This window comes from Zootoca vivipara, chromosome 4, assembly GCF_965207765.1.
Source record: "Zootoca vivipara chromosome 4, rZooViv2.hap1.1, whole genome shotgun sequence".
Lineage (NCBI taxonomy): Eukaryota > Metazoa > Chordata > Lepidosauria > Squamata > Lacertidae > Zootoca > Zootoca vivipara.
In genome coordinates this window covers 27,690,979-27,707,510 of record NC_142587.1, presented here as the reverse complement: position 1 = coordinate 27,707,510, position 16,532 = coordinate 27,690,979, and the positions used below count along the sequence as shown (strand labels likewise).

Here is a 16,532-nt window from a genome sequence, read left to right as displayed (position 1 = left end):
CTGTAGCAGTTCCTATTTATCTACTTGCATTTTGACATGCTTTCGAACTGCTAGGTTGGCAGGAGCTGGGACCGAGCAACGGGAGCTCACCCCGTTGTGGGGATTCGAACTGCCAACCTTCTGATCAGCAAGCCCTAGGCTCTGTGGTTTAACCCACAGAGCTAAGCAGGTATAAAATCTCTGGTTCAAACAGATCACATTGTATGTAACCCTATCCTAGCCCTCAGTTTGGTCTTTTATGTCAAATTGTTAGTTTCCTTTATTTTAGTCAAGTTGCTGAATCCACTGTAATGGCGCATAAACAAATAAGAATTCGCCTGATGCATTCTATCTTCTTCCCAAAACTCCCTCATACTATTTATTATGCAGGCAGACATAGGCTCCATCTGCTCCATGCGTCCAAAGCATAGTGCTGAGAAGTGTCAGGAGCACTAAGAGGTGCTAAGAGTTGTTACAGGGAGTTGACAGTTATTAGAAGACCCCCAATCTCCTCACAGAGCTACAATTCTCAGTGTGGTTTAACAGCCAATTCCTCTTCCCAGGGAACCTCTCAGTACCACCCTCACAGAGCTACAAGTCCCAGAACCCCAAACAAACTACAGTTCCCAGGAATCTTTGGGGGGGAATCACATGCTTCAAATGAGCTTCAAATGAATAGTGCGGATGTGACAAGAAGTTATTTCCATGTCGCTATGCAGGCGTGCCAACTTGAATAAAATATTGGGGGATCCTAGGTAAGCCCCACCCTGCATAATTGATCACATGACATGCTGCACACATAGCATTTGAATGACAATGCCCATCAGGTTTTTTGGAGGGGCCCTTGGCCCCCTCAAATATTTTATGGGGAGTGCCGAAAGGACCTCAGCCCCAGCAGTTGTATGCGTTTGTGGTTTGTATTTGCATTGCTGATGTTGTTAAAATTGATGGGAGGCTGGTTCATAGAGGCGTAGGGTCAGTGGAGCTGCCTCCATGTGGTTGGTTTTGAGAGGTTCCTTGCAGTGCTGAATGGTCAAGAGCACTGGTTTTTAAATGTGCAAAAGGAAATGCAGGTGAGATCTGTCTGTCTGTCTGATAGCAGCAGCCAACACATTTCAAAGTGTGTTCAAGAGGACTTATTCCTGCATGCAAATATAACACATGGCATTTCTTGGACAGTGTCACCAATTGCAGATCACATGAGAGAGTGATGGGGAAAAAATCCTTGCACTCAAAGAGCAAAGGGAGAAGGCTAGGCTAAACCTATGCTTGCTCTATATACACAGGGAGGTTTTGTCACATGAGAAAAAATTATAATTATATAATTTTTCCCTCCCACCTGCAGTTCAGGAAGGTTCGTACTATAATTTCTGCAGGGTTGGATAGGTTTTGATTCTGCAATCTTTCCTAACTAAACCCCAACTATTTTAACTATTGTGTGGGAAATTTTCTGAAAACATAAATCGTGCTCTCGTTAGCATTATAGTAAAATATGAAAACATGCCCACTCTGTATTCCTATAACAATCCCAGAAACGTTATAACACACAAGGGAAATACAGAAATTCCATGGCAGCTGTACTCTTTTAATTTGCCTTGGAGAAAAAGCAGATCATAAGCACACCACACACAAAGACACACACAATTTCCTCTGTTTTCTGCTGTATTAACTAAGTAAAATATATATGGTTTACAGTCCCCAGAGAAGAAGGCTGGGCCCTAACCAAGCACATTTACTGAAGAGTACCCCCACACGGGTGGCGCTGTGGGTTATACCAGAGCCTAGGGCTTGCCAATCAGAAGGTCGGTGGTTTGAATCCCCGCGACAGGGTGAGCTCCTGTTGCTCGGTCCCAGCTCCTGCCCACCTAGCAGTTCGAAAGCACGTCAAAGTGCAAGTAGATAAATAGGTACCGCTCTGGTGGAAAGGTAAACGGCATTTCCATGCGCTGCTCTGGTTCACCAGAAGTGGCTTAGTCATGCTGGCCACATGACCTGGAAGCTGTACGCCGGCTCCCTTCACCAGTAAAGCGAGATTAGCGTTGCAACCCCAGAGTCGTCTGCGACTGGACCTAATGGTCAGGGGTCCCTTTACCTTTACCTTTACCCCCAGTGAACATAATTAGACTTACCTCCAAGTAAACGTGTAGGATTGCACTGTAATAACAGGCAGGGCCGGCTCTACATAGACCCCCGGTGCCGCGCGGAAACCAATTGCGCCCTGCGGGGGGCGGGGCAGGCGGCGGAGCGATCTCCGCCCCTCAGCACCAGGGCGCGCGATCTGCTCAAGACGGCCCTGATAACAGGTCACCCTTGATTTTGACCCTTCATAATTCCCCCGAGACAAGTATGGTACACTTATGAGAACTTGTGCACCGAAAAGCAGATTTAATAAAAGAAAAAGCTGTTGAAACCAGAGGCAAAAAGCTTCAGTAAAAATGCTGACATGGAGTTTAGATGCCGACAATAAGTGACCACGGAACTTGAAGCAGGACAGGCGCTATGGGGGTCAGTCCCCAATTCCCTGCTCCTTGCTGGGGGCATTGATTTGAAGAGACAACTTGCTGCATGTAATTTGAGTCAGGGAATCAGGTGATGTCAGGTAATTTGCAGGTGCTCATTCACCCTGATTTGTTTGCACAAAGCTTGCAGGGAGGTTAAATGATGTTGGTTATTTATGTAGCATTCATACTGACCTGCTTGTGGGGAGGTTTTTTGTTTGTATTTAAAATATTCATACAATTTATATACCGCTTGATTGACGACATTGCATCATGCAAGCGTTATATCCCAGTTTCCAGCGCATCGTCTCACTGCTTCCCTTATCGCAAGAAGTCCAATTCTGAGGGGAAATTTTTGAGGGGGAAACCCTCAAATTTGCCAGTATGGCAATCTTGCCCCAACAAACCACTTATAAAGCTCCCAGCCCTGAGGCATTCCCTGAATTTGGTCAGGTTTGCTCTTTATTACATTTGTCACCTCTTCCTGCACCTGCCTCCTCTAAGCATTTGCCTTCATTTGGACCTCAGTGTCAGACAGGGCTTTTTTCCAGCCGGAACTCACTGCAACTCAGTTCTGGCACCTCTCAGGTGGGTGCCGTTGCCATTGTAAGAGAACAAGGGAGGTGTTTGTGGTGAGTTCCGGCACCTCTTTTCCTAGAAAAGTAGCACTGGTGCCAGGCATTGTCCAAACACCTTTCTTGTTGCGATACTCTCAGGGAAGTATAAGGCCCAAAAGAGAAATGTGTGGATTTCAGATATATCAGCGTGTTTTTAACTTAAATAGAAAGCAGGATTAAAATTGGAACATGGGAATTGGGCTTAACTCATACCACCGACACTGCATCGCTGAGGAAAATTTCCCCCGTGCTGCCATTAGTCCTAAGAGTTAAGCTGTCATTCACAGCATCATTGTGGGTGAAGGGAGATTTTTCTTTGGGACCAGCACATGGAGAGGGAGGGTTAATGTCCCTCCTTAAATGCCACAGTCCCAGTAACCATCTCCAGGTCCCTCTATTTAGGATTAAAAATAAAATAAAAATCAAGTATGTTGCAGTTGCAGCCTCATAGTTCATGAGACTGACAGAATAGTATACAATTCTACGCAGGAATGTAGTTTTTCCTCACAGTTTTTTTTTGGGGGGGGTTGTTTTGTTTTACTGGTGTGAGCCTATTGTAAGGCATTCATGATTTGTGCCCAATGTACAATCCCCCCCTCCCGTACTCCTCTTTGTTTTCCTTCTTGAAAGAAAGGAAGATTTGTATCTGGAACATTTTGCAGACATAAATCCACACAGGAAGAGGTGTTTGGAAAGCATTTTTGTTATTGTTTCAAAAGCTGTAAAGATTTACAAGGTCCTCTTTTTGTTACAGCCTAGCAAAACCGAACTACCGGGAGTAGCTCATTTTTCAGTCCCCTACTAGTTTGTTGGCACAAACATTGCCTCTCGTTGCTTCGCGAGAACTTTATGTCCTCCTTCCAAGAACTCTAATCCATTTTCCGATCAAAGCTACAAATCCCTGCAAACAAGAATGGAATGAAGAGACTGGAAAATAAGAAAAGATGGTGTGTGTTTGTTTAGATGATAGATAGATAGATAGATAGATAGATAGATAGATAGATAGATGATAGATAAATGATAGATAGATAGATAGGTAGATAGATAGATAGATAGATAGATAGATAGGTAGATGATTGCTATCAATCTGTCTATCTGTAGAGTAGTTAGCAGGGTGCAGATGCAAGCATGCAAATGTTATTCACAATTTTCCATGTCACACTTTTGTAGGGGGGGGGGAATGTATAGACTTTTTATATCTTTTCATTCCTCAGAACGGTCAGTACCCTAGAACCCCAACCCTGCATAATCCATCCTATTTCCATCTCCTGTTTGGGGAAGCTTTTAATCTTTAATCAATTATTTTATTCTTCTGTTGGAAGCCGCCCATAGTGGCTGGGGAAACCCAGCCAGATGGGCGGGGTATAAATAAATAATAACATTATTATTATTATTATTATTATTATTATTATTATTATTATCTCTAATTAGGAGACATTGAAACTAAGCTGCTTCAGCCAAAGTTCAGGTGGTTTGCCTATCTTGCTGCATAGTGTCATTTCTGGCTAGCCGTGACTCTCAAAGGTCCTAGGCCAAGAGAGGCCTTTCCCATCACTTGCTCTTTCATCCTTTTGGCTAGAGATGTTGAGGATTGAACCTGGAATTTTCTGCACGCAAGGAATTGGCTTCCCCCTCTCACAAGACGCAGCCTGGGAAGTCAGAGGGTGTTTGGGGGCTTAGATGGTTCTCATTATTAGGGGGGAACTTTGCACCTGGCTCCAAAGCATCCAGGGATTTCAAAAGCATTTAAAACTGGGCCCAGAAACAGCTGCTTGTATTAAACCAGTGATAGGAAACGCTTTCCAGCTCAAGGGCCACATTTTCTTGGGTGCAACTTTCCAGGGACCACATGCCAAGGTTGTGTAGGGCGAGAGGTCAAAAATGAGTGGCACCAGAGATAAAAGGTGGACAGAGCAATGAATGTGGCTGTTACCTTTGCATTGCGAGCTACGTGCCAAACGTGTTTCTGCATGCACAACTCTTCATCCTATACCCAGGCAAGCAAGAGGTCTTATCAAGGATGCAAAAGTTCTGGAGGAAGGTGCAGAGCTGTTCCAGTGAAGATTGCAACCTGGGCTGAGATTTAGGCCTGGGAGAATTCTGAAGGCTGACTGGGGAAACCCAGAAGGTCTAATTTGGTACCCAGGCCTGAGGTTCCACATCCCTGTCTTAACTCATGTACCGTATTTTTCCGTGTATAAGATGCCCCCATGTATAAGACAACCCCTATTTTTTAAAAACCCAAAATTAATAAATTGAGTTGTTTAGCTTTTTTGGGGGGTGGGGGAGGTCACTTCCGCCAATCGCTCACCCACCTGCCCGCCACTGACGATTGCTTGCCACAGCCACTGCCAATCACACATCTCGCCGCAGCCACCAATTGTCTGCCTGCTCGCTGCCACCAACAGCCCATCCGCCCACTTGCCGCAGCCACCAATCGCCTGCCCACCTCACCACAGCCGCCAATCGCCTGCCCAATTGCCGCAGCCAATCGCCAGCAGGCCTTGCCGCAGCCACCAATCACCCGCCCAATCGCCACTGCCAATCTCCTGCTTTCTGCTGCCATTAATCAAACATCCCCCCTCTGCATTCACTCTCCGTGTATAAGACGACACCCAATTTTTGCTCTTTTTTTTAATATAGCAAAAAGCATGGTCTTATATATGGAAAAATCAGTATCTTCCCTCTCCAACTTGATGGTTCTTCTTGCTGATCTAGAGTGCATCAAGAAAACAGCGTGGTTCTGTTAACTTACATACACAAAAGATACAGGCTGCTCTTCAAAGAAAATTCTTCCCAAACCAGTTCACCAAAAATGCATGCAAGCAGACCATAATACAGTTTTAAAAACAGATGCAAGCATACGTTTCACAGCATGCTCAGCAGTATGAAATATTGCTAAAACCAGCCCGAACCAATGCGACCATGTAAAAAATCAAGGCACAGGCTAGGCACTATAAGCAGAAGTAGAGCCATGGGTCTTTAATGCCCCTTTGAAAGAATCAAGGAATGGTGCCTGCCTAAGTTCAAGTGGGATAGAGTTCAGTAACTGTGGGGCCACCGAGAAGGCCCTGTTTCATTTACCTGTCATCCTGGTTGCTTAGGCACTTAAACAGGGCCTCTGAAGTGGATCTTAAGACACAGGCAGGTTGATTCAGGTGCAGGTGTTCCTTTAGGTAACCTTGTGTGAGGGAGAAGGACAAGCAAGGCCAATTGCTCATGCTTGTTTTGGTGTTCCCCCTTGCAGTTGACCTGATTGTTAAAAAATGGGTGGGTCAGAAAAGGAATGTCAGTGGGAAGGTGAGTCAAAGGAGATGTTCTGGCATGTAATGTGGCATCACAAAAGGAAGTCATTGGGAGGAACAGACATGATTGTTGGCCAGGAGTGAGACAGGACTGAGAATCTAAAGATGCATGAAAGGAATGGTAAAGGGGGAACTTCCTAAGAAAGGGGGTGGGGAGCCAGGATATTGAATAGGGATGGGGAACCTGCAGCCCTCCAGATGTGGGATTCTAGCTCCCATAAATCCTTGACCATTGAGTTTGCAGACTGCAGCTGATGAGAGCAGTGGCCCACCGGTTCCCCATCGCTGCCTTAGCAGTTTAGAGAGGCATTTGAGAAATGCCTCACAAGGCAACAGAGCTTTAGGATCAGCTTTCCTTTTCCTAGATGGGCTACCTTCTCAGGTTAATGAGCCCCATCTTCTCCTCACTTCCTTCTACAATATTTGCAGAAACCGCCATCTTAACTGCTGGACCCGCCATTGGTTTCATCCATTCAATTTGCCAGAGCCTGTTTTTGCATGCAGAGGTAGTCCCTAAGTAACTGAGAGTTTAAGACCCATCGACTACCCTCACCTGGTTTGGCCGGTCATAGCCGTTCCCAGGTTGTGACCGCTGTCACATGCTGACAGCTTCTAGGAGCTACAGGTAATTGATATATGCAGGGTAGAGACCAAAGGTGGACCACCAGAGGTACTACCCTTTCCTTAACACCCCGATATCTACAGGAGAAGAAAAGGCTAAGGAGTAAAGAAGAAGAAGCAGTGTTTGGATTTGATATCCGCTTTATCACTACCCGAAGGAGTCTCAAAGTGGCTAACATTCTCCTTTCCCTTCCTCTCCCACAACAAACACTCTGTGAGGTGAGTGGGGCTGAGAGACTTCAGAGAAGTGTGATTAGCCCAAGGTCACCCAGAAGCTTCATGTGGAAGAGCGGGGAATCGAACCCGGTTCACCAGATTACGAGTCTTAACCACTACACCACACTGGCGCAAATCCAAAGTGGAGTCCCTAAGATTGTTGGATGGCACCTTGCATGCCTCCTTCCAGCAACTCCTGCAGCCAAGCTGGTGCCAAACGTATTGCTCTGCTTTCCTTTGGACTACATCAGTGAGGCCGAGAGGTGGGTCTTGTCAACTGGGCAGCCCTGGATCTCTATACACACTGCCCAGGCTTGCACCCCACGGAAGTCACACAGTGGTTTGACTTCATCCATGGAGTCACTGCCTCTTGAGACTGACAGATGCCCACAACAACAAAACCAGTTAGTTTTGAGTCCATATCACTGATATCAATGGAACTAAAGTGCCCCGGCAATTTATTCTTATTCTTATTGAGTTAAATGGGACTTTAACTCTCTCTCTCTCTCTTTTTCTTGGTTCTCCTGAATTCATTTTTTAAAAATTGCATTTCATGCATGACTCACATGCAATTATAATGCACTATTCATATGGCAACTGTTCAGTCTAGAGTAAATCATCAGTTTGTTTTTAACAACCTCCAGAAATTGTTTCATCTGGCATGTGCAGTAACCCAAGATGTTTTGAATCAAGGGTAAAGGTATTACGGTGGAAAATAGGAAGGGAGCAAGTGACCCACTAATACAGAAATATACACAAAGCCACCTTGGAAGCCTGCTAACCCGGAAAGCAGGGACATGAATATTTATAATGGAATAAAAATGACAAGATACAAAAGTTGCTGCTGTCGACTCACATGCATTTTCTCAGTTACAAACATAGAAGCAGCATGGCGGGGATTAAACATTACGTAAATAAACGAATGAAAGGAAGAAAAGAACTGTGTACCTTCCATTTAAATATCTTGAAACAAAAGCAATGCACTTTAGAGGACTCCCTGTCTTTTAGTTATTTTGTGTTCGTGCGTGAGAGAGAGAGAGAGACAGCAAAGAGGGGAAGCTACCTTTGTTTCCTCTGATTCTGCTACTGGAAAGAATTAATGAGGTCTTTTGTTGCTTTGGGAAGCAGGAAGTGTCCACAGAGGTGTAAAAGAAACCAATATATGAACTCTCATTTATGGGCTTCCCCAGGGCTTATCCAGCATGTCATTGGGGAGTGAAAATTGTCTCGATGGGATCTGACACAATGCCATACCTCCCTGCCCACATGTCACATTCAGACACCGAACATTCCCCCTGAAGACAACATCATTATTCTTACTCGACCTCTTTCTATACCCCGTATTTGCTTTAAAAAAACACACAAAGGGCCAGCCCTATCACCGTATATAACACAGACAGCTAGGGCTGATGCTGCATCTTGGGCAAAGCATTGTTCTGTCTCAACCACACACCCTGTTCTCCCCATCACACCCTTTGTTATTTATAGCAGATGCTCCAAAGGTTTATTGTTGGCTGTTGCAGAGAGGGACAAAAAGGGACATCTACTTACAGGCGGGCAGTTAATGGTACCCTCTGGAGCTGGGATGGGGAGTCACATCCATTAATAAATGGGCAACACAGTGACCTGCTGGCAGAGGAGAGGAGATGTACAGCTAGCCGGGGATTCCTCCAGTTCTGAGCAAGCGGCTCTTCTGATTTCTGCTCAGCTGTCTGTGTTGTGTGGAAACAGGCGCCTGCCTTCACAGCCTAGTGAAAAACCCCTGTGTATCATTTTACCATATAAGGAGACAAAAGCACTAGAGACGCTCACTCTTTGAGGCTCAGTGCAGCTGGCATTCGACACTATCCTAGGGAGCAGATCCTTCGCACCCCTAAATCCCCACACCCTGTTTTGTGGACTCTGCCCACAGGTCTTCTTTTTATAAGAAAAACAGCAAAATAAGTGCGTTTCCCGCTCTCATGCTTGCCCCCTTTTTTGGGGAGGTTTTGTTAAAAATAATCTGTTTTAAATTCTGCATTTGCTTCTAAGCAATGCCTGCCAACTGAAACAATTGCCGCCCACACAAAGAAAAATGCATAAGCGTTTGAATCTTGCACAAGCTGGCGCCCCAGCACACCTTTCCCCCATTAATCTTGTGTGCCTCTTTGCCTGGTGAATGTCCTAAACAGGATTATGATGTTACCTGTTTGCGCCCCCTTGTATTGGCCATGCTGTAAATTAACCTATTGTTCAAGAGGGTCAGGGTGGCCAAAGGTCGTAAGTCTCAGCAACGTATCTGGTGGGACTGAGGCGAGAAGTTTTGCAACTGTTCAAAAATATTTCCACTTTTTTATATATATAAAAAGGAAGAGAGAGAAAGGTATAAAATGCACATCACGGGGTGCCAAAAAAATAAAGCGGGCAGCCCAGCTAAAATAGAGTGTGTGGGGAAGATGGACAGCTAATCAATTATTTGACTTGCTATGCTATGTGGCTGCCCCACAGATTTGAAGCTAGGAGGAAATCAGGCTCGCGCGGCAGGTGAGAAAACCCGCTGTGATTTCTCCTTACATTTCATATATGTTTCCCACCCCAAGAGACAGTGATTGCTAGAAAAGTTGGAGGATGCAGGATGTTGACTTCGACCATGCAAAACTAATGAGACGAAGTCTGCTTCATAATGGGGCCCTGTTCTCAAGCATATCGTGACCAGAGGCAGATTTAAGGGAGCACGACTGGATCGGTCACACTGGGGGGGTGGAGTCTCGGGGGGGGGGACTCCTGAGGGTGCTGCAACTATGCTTTAAAATGGAGTGAGGGAGGCAGAGGAGTGGTGAATTTTGGCATCACATAGGGTACCACTGAAATTCGAGAACCCAAGATCTGCCACTGACACAGTCAAAATAGAATGTGACACAGTAGAATGAGGGGGTGGGGGGCTTGGACCCCCATCCCAAAAACATTTTGAACAGCCTTTGATTGGAGAGGTGGGATATGCACTGGTAAGGAGGTTATGTATAGGGGAGAAATCTGCCGCAAACTCAAGCATGGCTTTGCCACAGTTTGCACATCTGCCTTGTGTGAGGACTGGTGCCTTTCCAACAGGTTCTGATGGCTTTGCTAATACCATTTTTTTTTAGATATATAAAAAAGTCAGCTAACTTTCCAATGCCATTAACTAAGCGAGGTCAGTTTCAATGTCAGTTGCATTCCGCTTACATTAACTTCTCTGAGTGTCTCCTACACTGGTACTTTGGCAAATCTCAATCAGCGGGAAAGCCAAGCCACCATGCAAACGAATATAGTGGTGTAGCATGGGTTGCCGACAGCTGGGGCAAGGCAAGTATCCATGGCACTGTCCGCTGATAGGCTGGAATGAAGGGGCAATAGCTCAGTGACCTACCCAAGTGGCAGCCATGGTGCCCCATGAGTGTCAAGCACAATGGAGAGCAGGATGGGGTATTGGTTCGGACTGATTAGCTTTCTAAAGCCTGCACAAAGAGTGCCCTAGCACCCAGCAGCTGCCCAAATTTTGCACCCCTAAGAATTTTGTGCCCAGGCAACTTCTTTCTTAGAATTCTAATAATGGCATTGGTTACGAAGTACAAAATTCACTACATTTTTTTTTAAAAAAAAGATAATGAAAGGTACCCAGAACATAGCTAAATAATTTAAAGTATACATCCTAAACTTAGGAATTCACAGCACGTGCCTCACTTCAGTCTGAAATAATCACTAAATGTCACAGTGTAATCCGCAGAGCTTCGGGAGCACACAGCAGGCAGACACAGACTGGATCAGTGGCAAGGACAGCATGAAAATCTATCTAGTTTCCCAGCCCGTGGCAGACCCAAACAGCAAATCTCCAGATTCCCACTTGAGAGTGGGAGAGAAAGATCTTGGGAGAAAGGCTGCAGATGTTGCACTGCTTGACACTTTAAGGCAGGGCTGCTGACCCTGTAGCTTTCAAGATGTTGTGGACATCAGGCCCAGCCAATTAAAGTTCAGGGATGCTAGGTGTTTGAGGTCCAGTGGCATCAGGAGGCCACAGGTCTCTCAGTCCTTTATACCATAGATTTAAAGGACTGGCTCTGTCATGCTGCGGAAGGAACACCCTTTTTTTCATCTATTTGCTTTTCTCACTCCCATTCTTATGGCTCAGCTTGTGGATAGCTTTCTACACTGAACCACTCAGAAACACATTCTTTTAGGACTCAGGCTCGGGACTTGTTGATTCGAATGCCTCCAAAATTTCAACTAAATGATAGTTCCTCTGAGATAATGGCTCTGTGAAGAAGAAGAAAAATGTTTATCCTAGCCTTGAAGCAAACACCCCCCAAAAAATGGAGAAAAGAAGTGCTGTACCCCCACAGTGATCAAACTATGAGTTGTGCGGGGAAAACATCTCAAAATCTTCCACTTTCTTTAAAAATAGCAACTGTGCAGCATTTTTTCCACTGTGGCATGTGTTTAAGAGCATTTGGGGTCAAGGAGGAGGAGGAGGAGGAATAATTATGATGTTTTGATTCAGGAGGGGAAAAAAAAGCAATGATAACCTCAAAACAAAGCAGGCAGCACCATGGGTTGGATCCAGACCTAGTATCTCTGATAGCCAGCTGCTGGTCCTCATCCAGTAGAGCCATCTGGAGAAGGGCCACAGAAGATGGCCTTGAGGTCCAGGTAGGTATATAGGAGTAGGCGGGGAAGGGGCAATTCCGCTGTTCAAAGGAAAAAGTAAAGAAATAAAGAAATCCTGGACACACGGAAGCCCTCAGGCAGGGCATGAGGGCCCTTCCCAGCAAAGTGTCCTTTGGTTTAACCTCTTCTACATTTCTGGGCCTCCTGGGCAGGCTTACCTGCTGAAGGATGGACAGCAATAGCAGTGGTGTAATCTGCAGCAGGCTACTTGCAGACTGAGCTGCCTGGTACAAGACAGTGTATCCCAGCAGCTGCCCAAGGGTTTCAGATGTTGGAGCTGGCCCTGTCCTTAGGAGAGGCTAAATGCAAGATGCAAGACTTTACACAGGGTGGTTGGGCTCAGATGTCTGGGATTTTCCCAGTTATGAAAAAGAAGAAGAAGAAGAAGAAGAAGAAGAAGAAGAAGAAGAAGAAGAAGAAGAAGAAGAAGAAGAAGAAGAAGAAGAAGAAGAAGAGGAGGAGGAGGAGGAGGAGGAGGAGGAGGAGGAGGAGGAGGAGGAGGAGGAGGAGGAGGAGGAGGAGGAGGAGGAGGAGGAGGAGGAGGAGGAGGAGGAGGAGGAGGAGGAGAAGAAGAAGAAGAAGAAGAAGAAGAAGAAGAAGAAGAAGAAGAAGAAGAAGAAGAAGAAGAAGAAGAAGAAGAAGAAAGGACAACCTCCTTTCCCTTTCTTCCCCCAGAACAAACACTCTGTGAGGTGAGTGAGGCTGAGAGACTTCAGAGAAGTGTGACTAGCCCAAGGTCACCCAGCAGCTGCATGTAGAGGAGCAGGGAATTGAATCCAGTTCACCAGATTATGAGTCCACCACTCTTAACCACTACACCACACTGGCTTACGGTGAACTTATATAAGGCAAGGTGCACATTCAATGGCAAGTATCTTTCTTTAACCGTCTATTCCCTACCATAAGAGTCACACACTCACATAAATAGTGCAAAAGCAGTAATTTAAGCCTCACAGGAGATGAACAGTGTCTATGCCGCCTAGAGAACACGGCAGATTATGGTTGCTGCACTGTTTTCTGCAGCAAATGCCAATGTAAAATATATTATGTATTATGTGCATGTCTCCCCAAACCAGGTTTTCCAAATGCATGCATGCGCAAGCAGATTTGACTTTCATATGTTATGTATTTGCTGGTGTGATATTGGTGTAACAAATGTAACATGTCGTGCCACACTGCCGTAAGATTTTCCTGAAATACAGCTATCTGATCCTAGGGCCACTCGGAGTTTAGCAGCAGAAAAAAACAGCACATACATAAATCACTATTATAATCATAGTATTATTGAGGAAAAGCAGCTATCTCCATTCATACTCAATTTATAAAATCCATAAACCATGAAACCTTCTCAGCTAGCTTTCACTCAGCTAATCAGCACTGCCTGGACTACTGATGCGATCAAACTGGCTGCTAGATTTATTGCATGATAACTCAGCTTAGAGGAAGTCTGCAGACAGAACCGTCTGTGTAATAATCATTCCTCTTATTTAAAAATGAATGGATGTTATTTAAAACACACACAGCCACAATTCTTTATATTGGCAAGGTGCTTTTTGGTAAGGCTTAGCAAGGTAATTCTTACTAAGAAAACAACGAAATAAAAACTGCCTTGCCTGGCAAGCTACTTTTCTATGCACAAGTCAAATTCATGACAATGGAATTTGGGTAGATATGAGGTAAGGATCAGATGCTGCTGTCTTATTTTTCACAGGTGTGTACTGTATTCTATTTATTTATTTAGTTAGTTAATTCCCATTGGTTAGCATAGGCTTAGTTAGGGGGGTGCAGGGATGGGGAAGCTGCCCCCCTTAAATCAAGTTAATAAATAAAAATGCTTAACTAACTGACCAATTGCATTGCTGATAACTCAGTTCTCCCCCCCCCACATAATGATTACCCCCCCCCCAATAAATCCTGGCTATGCCCATGTTTAGTGGATGTATATTTTCCTTTTTATTAAAATCAATAGTAGATCAGGACACAACATAATCAAATAAAGCAATATAGCATCAACAGCTATGGGTGAAATTATATGTAGAAATTAGGCTGGTTATATTTTGATCCATTATAATGCACACTTTTTTAAAAAAGTGGTGGGTGGGAGGGAGATCTGATTTAATCGTGATGCCTAAAACTGGGATAACAGAGGTTTCCTCACTCAGAAGTTCTTGGTCCCAGAACTATAATGCACATTGCAAAGAAAAACAATTACTGTATTAATTTACACAGCCTACAAATACCAACACAATCACTCTAACTTCCTCCATGCAGACATCATTTGCAGACAAAACGTAGCACTCCCTTGAGATCACTTTAAAAGCAATTCAGGGTGATGAACACTTTGCAGTGCATGTTTCGGCAGCTGTTAATGCTATTTTGCACAATCATTATGATGAAGTATTCTCCTGTCACAAGTCACACACAGTTTAGTTGGGTTTTTTAAAAAAGTCCCCTTTAGCACAGCTTCTATTACCTCTAATGCAAAGCTGTTTAAATATATTATCAGGTCCGTTCTCCAAAGCCACCAGGAAGCAACAGGAAGGGGGGGGGGAATCAAAAGGCTATGCATATACTAATGGTATGCTACCATTTCATTTTCCAATTTCCAAACATTCCATTGCAATGGGAAAACACAAACTAATTAAAGGGCATTTTCCCTATAATACTGTACTATTCTATCTCCTATGCACTCAGAGGAAGAACTTGATTCTTTCTAAGTTTACTCAAAATAAAAATAAAAAATCATTCCAGTAGCACTTCAGAGACCAACTAAGTTTGTCATAGGTATGAGCTTTCGTGTGCATGCACACTTCTTCAGATACCTTCGTGCATGCACACGAAAGCTCATATCTATGACAAACTTAGTTGGTCTCTAAGGTGCTACTGGAAGGATTTTTTTTTGACTGTGTCAGACCAACACGGCTACCTACCTGTAACTAAGTTTACTCAGTATGCAGAAAGTCCAAATAAGTTTAAAGGGGATAGACTCCCCCCCAAAAGTATTCAAAGAATAGTAGCTGAAAATACTACATGGTACACGTGAGGATTCTAATGTTCTGCAAAAGTATACAGTTTGCTAAAAGTGGGGCACCCCTTATTTTCAGATGTACTTTATTTTGCGAAGACCACCCATCCTGGCTCAAAGAAAACAGAATGGAACTTTGGCTTCCTTTTGTAAGCTGCTTTGAACAACAAACTTTTTGAAAACTGGGATAGAAATAATGGAAACAAAACAAATGAGCACACCCACCCAGAGAGTATATAATTATACAGGGTAACCCCATTTGCCTGGCAAATTAGTCTGTGATTGGTGATGCAGCTGATGCCTTTCAACATGTTGAAGTAAATTAAATTAAAGTAACAGAGATGGGTGAATATGTCGATTTCAGTTTCACTCTGTTTTGTCATTTTGCTATTTCTAAATTCAGTCCTCCACTTTTTTTGCACCAATCTGCATTTTTTTTTCTTTAAAAAGAATAAAAATGAAAAGTTGCTAGCATTTTAGCACAGGTTTCTCCTAATACGCACATTTCTTTTCACAATTTTGGGACATGGCTGAACAATTCAGGTAAGTGTGACTTTCAAAGGATGTTTCATTTCTCACATTGTTTAATTAATGCAATGTGAATCGAGGCAGGTTTGGCTTTAAACGCCTTTAAATGTGAACCGAGTCGAATTTGTCAGTTCCTTTACAGCAAAAACATGATGAGGCATGAACCGCAACTGAGATAGCTCTTGTCATCCCACAGCAACATGAAAGCAAGCAAAGTTCACCGGAGGGGAATCAGGCCAACAGGCTATCTGGCTTCTGTCTGTGAGAAGCGACAAAAACACCTTGTGCATGCTGGTGTTCCTTAGGGTTCGAAAGAAAAATATACCAAGATTCCCTTTAAGCCCCGTTCTCCTCGTAGCAGCATGATTGAAGGGTGGCTGGAAAAGATAGACATGCCCTTTTTGCTCTTACCTTGCTGAACAGTGCCTGCGTGTTCCAGTCAGCGAATGAGGAGACAAAAGGCCGATGCTGAGGCTTATTCCTTTATTGGATTACCCAAACTATGTATTTAGCAATTAGACTGTCAAGAGTTCGTTTGCCAGATGAGCTATAAATACAATATCTCCAAAGAAGCAGCCGCCCTAGGAGATAAGAGCCAACAGCATCTCTGCGAAAGGCTTGCCTTTTAAGGAATCGCAATGAACAGGAGCACAGGTCTGCCACGGAAAGGATGGCCTTGGTCCCAGTTAGAGCAGCCCTCCAGTTTCTTTCCCAGAGGCAGCCACGCTGGTATCTATGCATATATGGACAGTTGTACAAACAATGAGTCCCGAGGCAGTTTAAAGACTGTCCGATTTATTGCCGCATAAGCTTTTATGAACTGCTTCGTCAGGCGCATGATCCAGTTTGTAATGTGCTATAGAGTTTTACCTGCAAAGGGTCAAACTAGATGTGAGGTTGTCTGTGCACCCCGTACTTGCGATTCTTTTTTTCTTTTTTAAACCTAGCTGCAGCTGATCCAGATCAGGGCAACGGTGCAAAGGGAGGAGATATTAATCCAGGCTTCCCCAAACTGCAGCCCTCCAGATGTTTTGGCCTACAACTCCCATGATCCCTAGCTAAC

The 16,532-nt window shown here is 44.3% G+C and overlaps 1 protein-coding gene across 6 annotated transcripts in view; it reads right to left on the bottom strand.

The window, feature by feature from the left end:
- The window catches only part of FHL2 (four and a half LIM domains 2), a 30,664-nt gene extending 14,670 nt beyond the window's left edge, over window positions 1-15,994 (bottom strand). For 3 of the 6 annotated variants that reach the window (XM_035116000.3, XM_088667588.1, XM_088667589.1), the window contains exon 1: window positions 15,881-15,994. The gene's annotated coding sequence lies outside the window, so the exon portion shown is untranslated. Of the gene's footprint in view, window positions 1-6,178; window positions 6,347-8,787; window positions 8,960-15,880 lie in introns of those variants that run through there. The other 3 variants (XM_035115999.3, XM_088667587.1, XM_035116001.3) reach the window with 2 other exon arrangements.
- Between the last annotated feature and the right edge of the window lie 538 nt (window positions 15,995-16,532).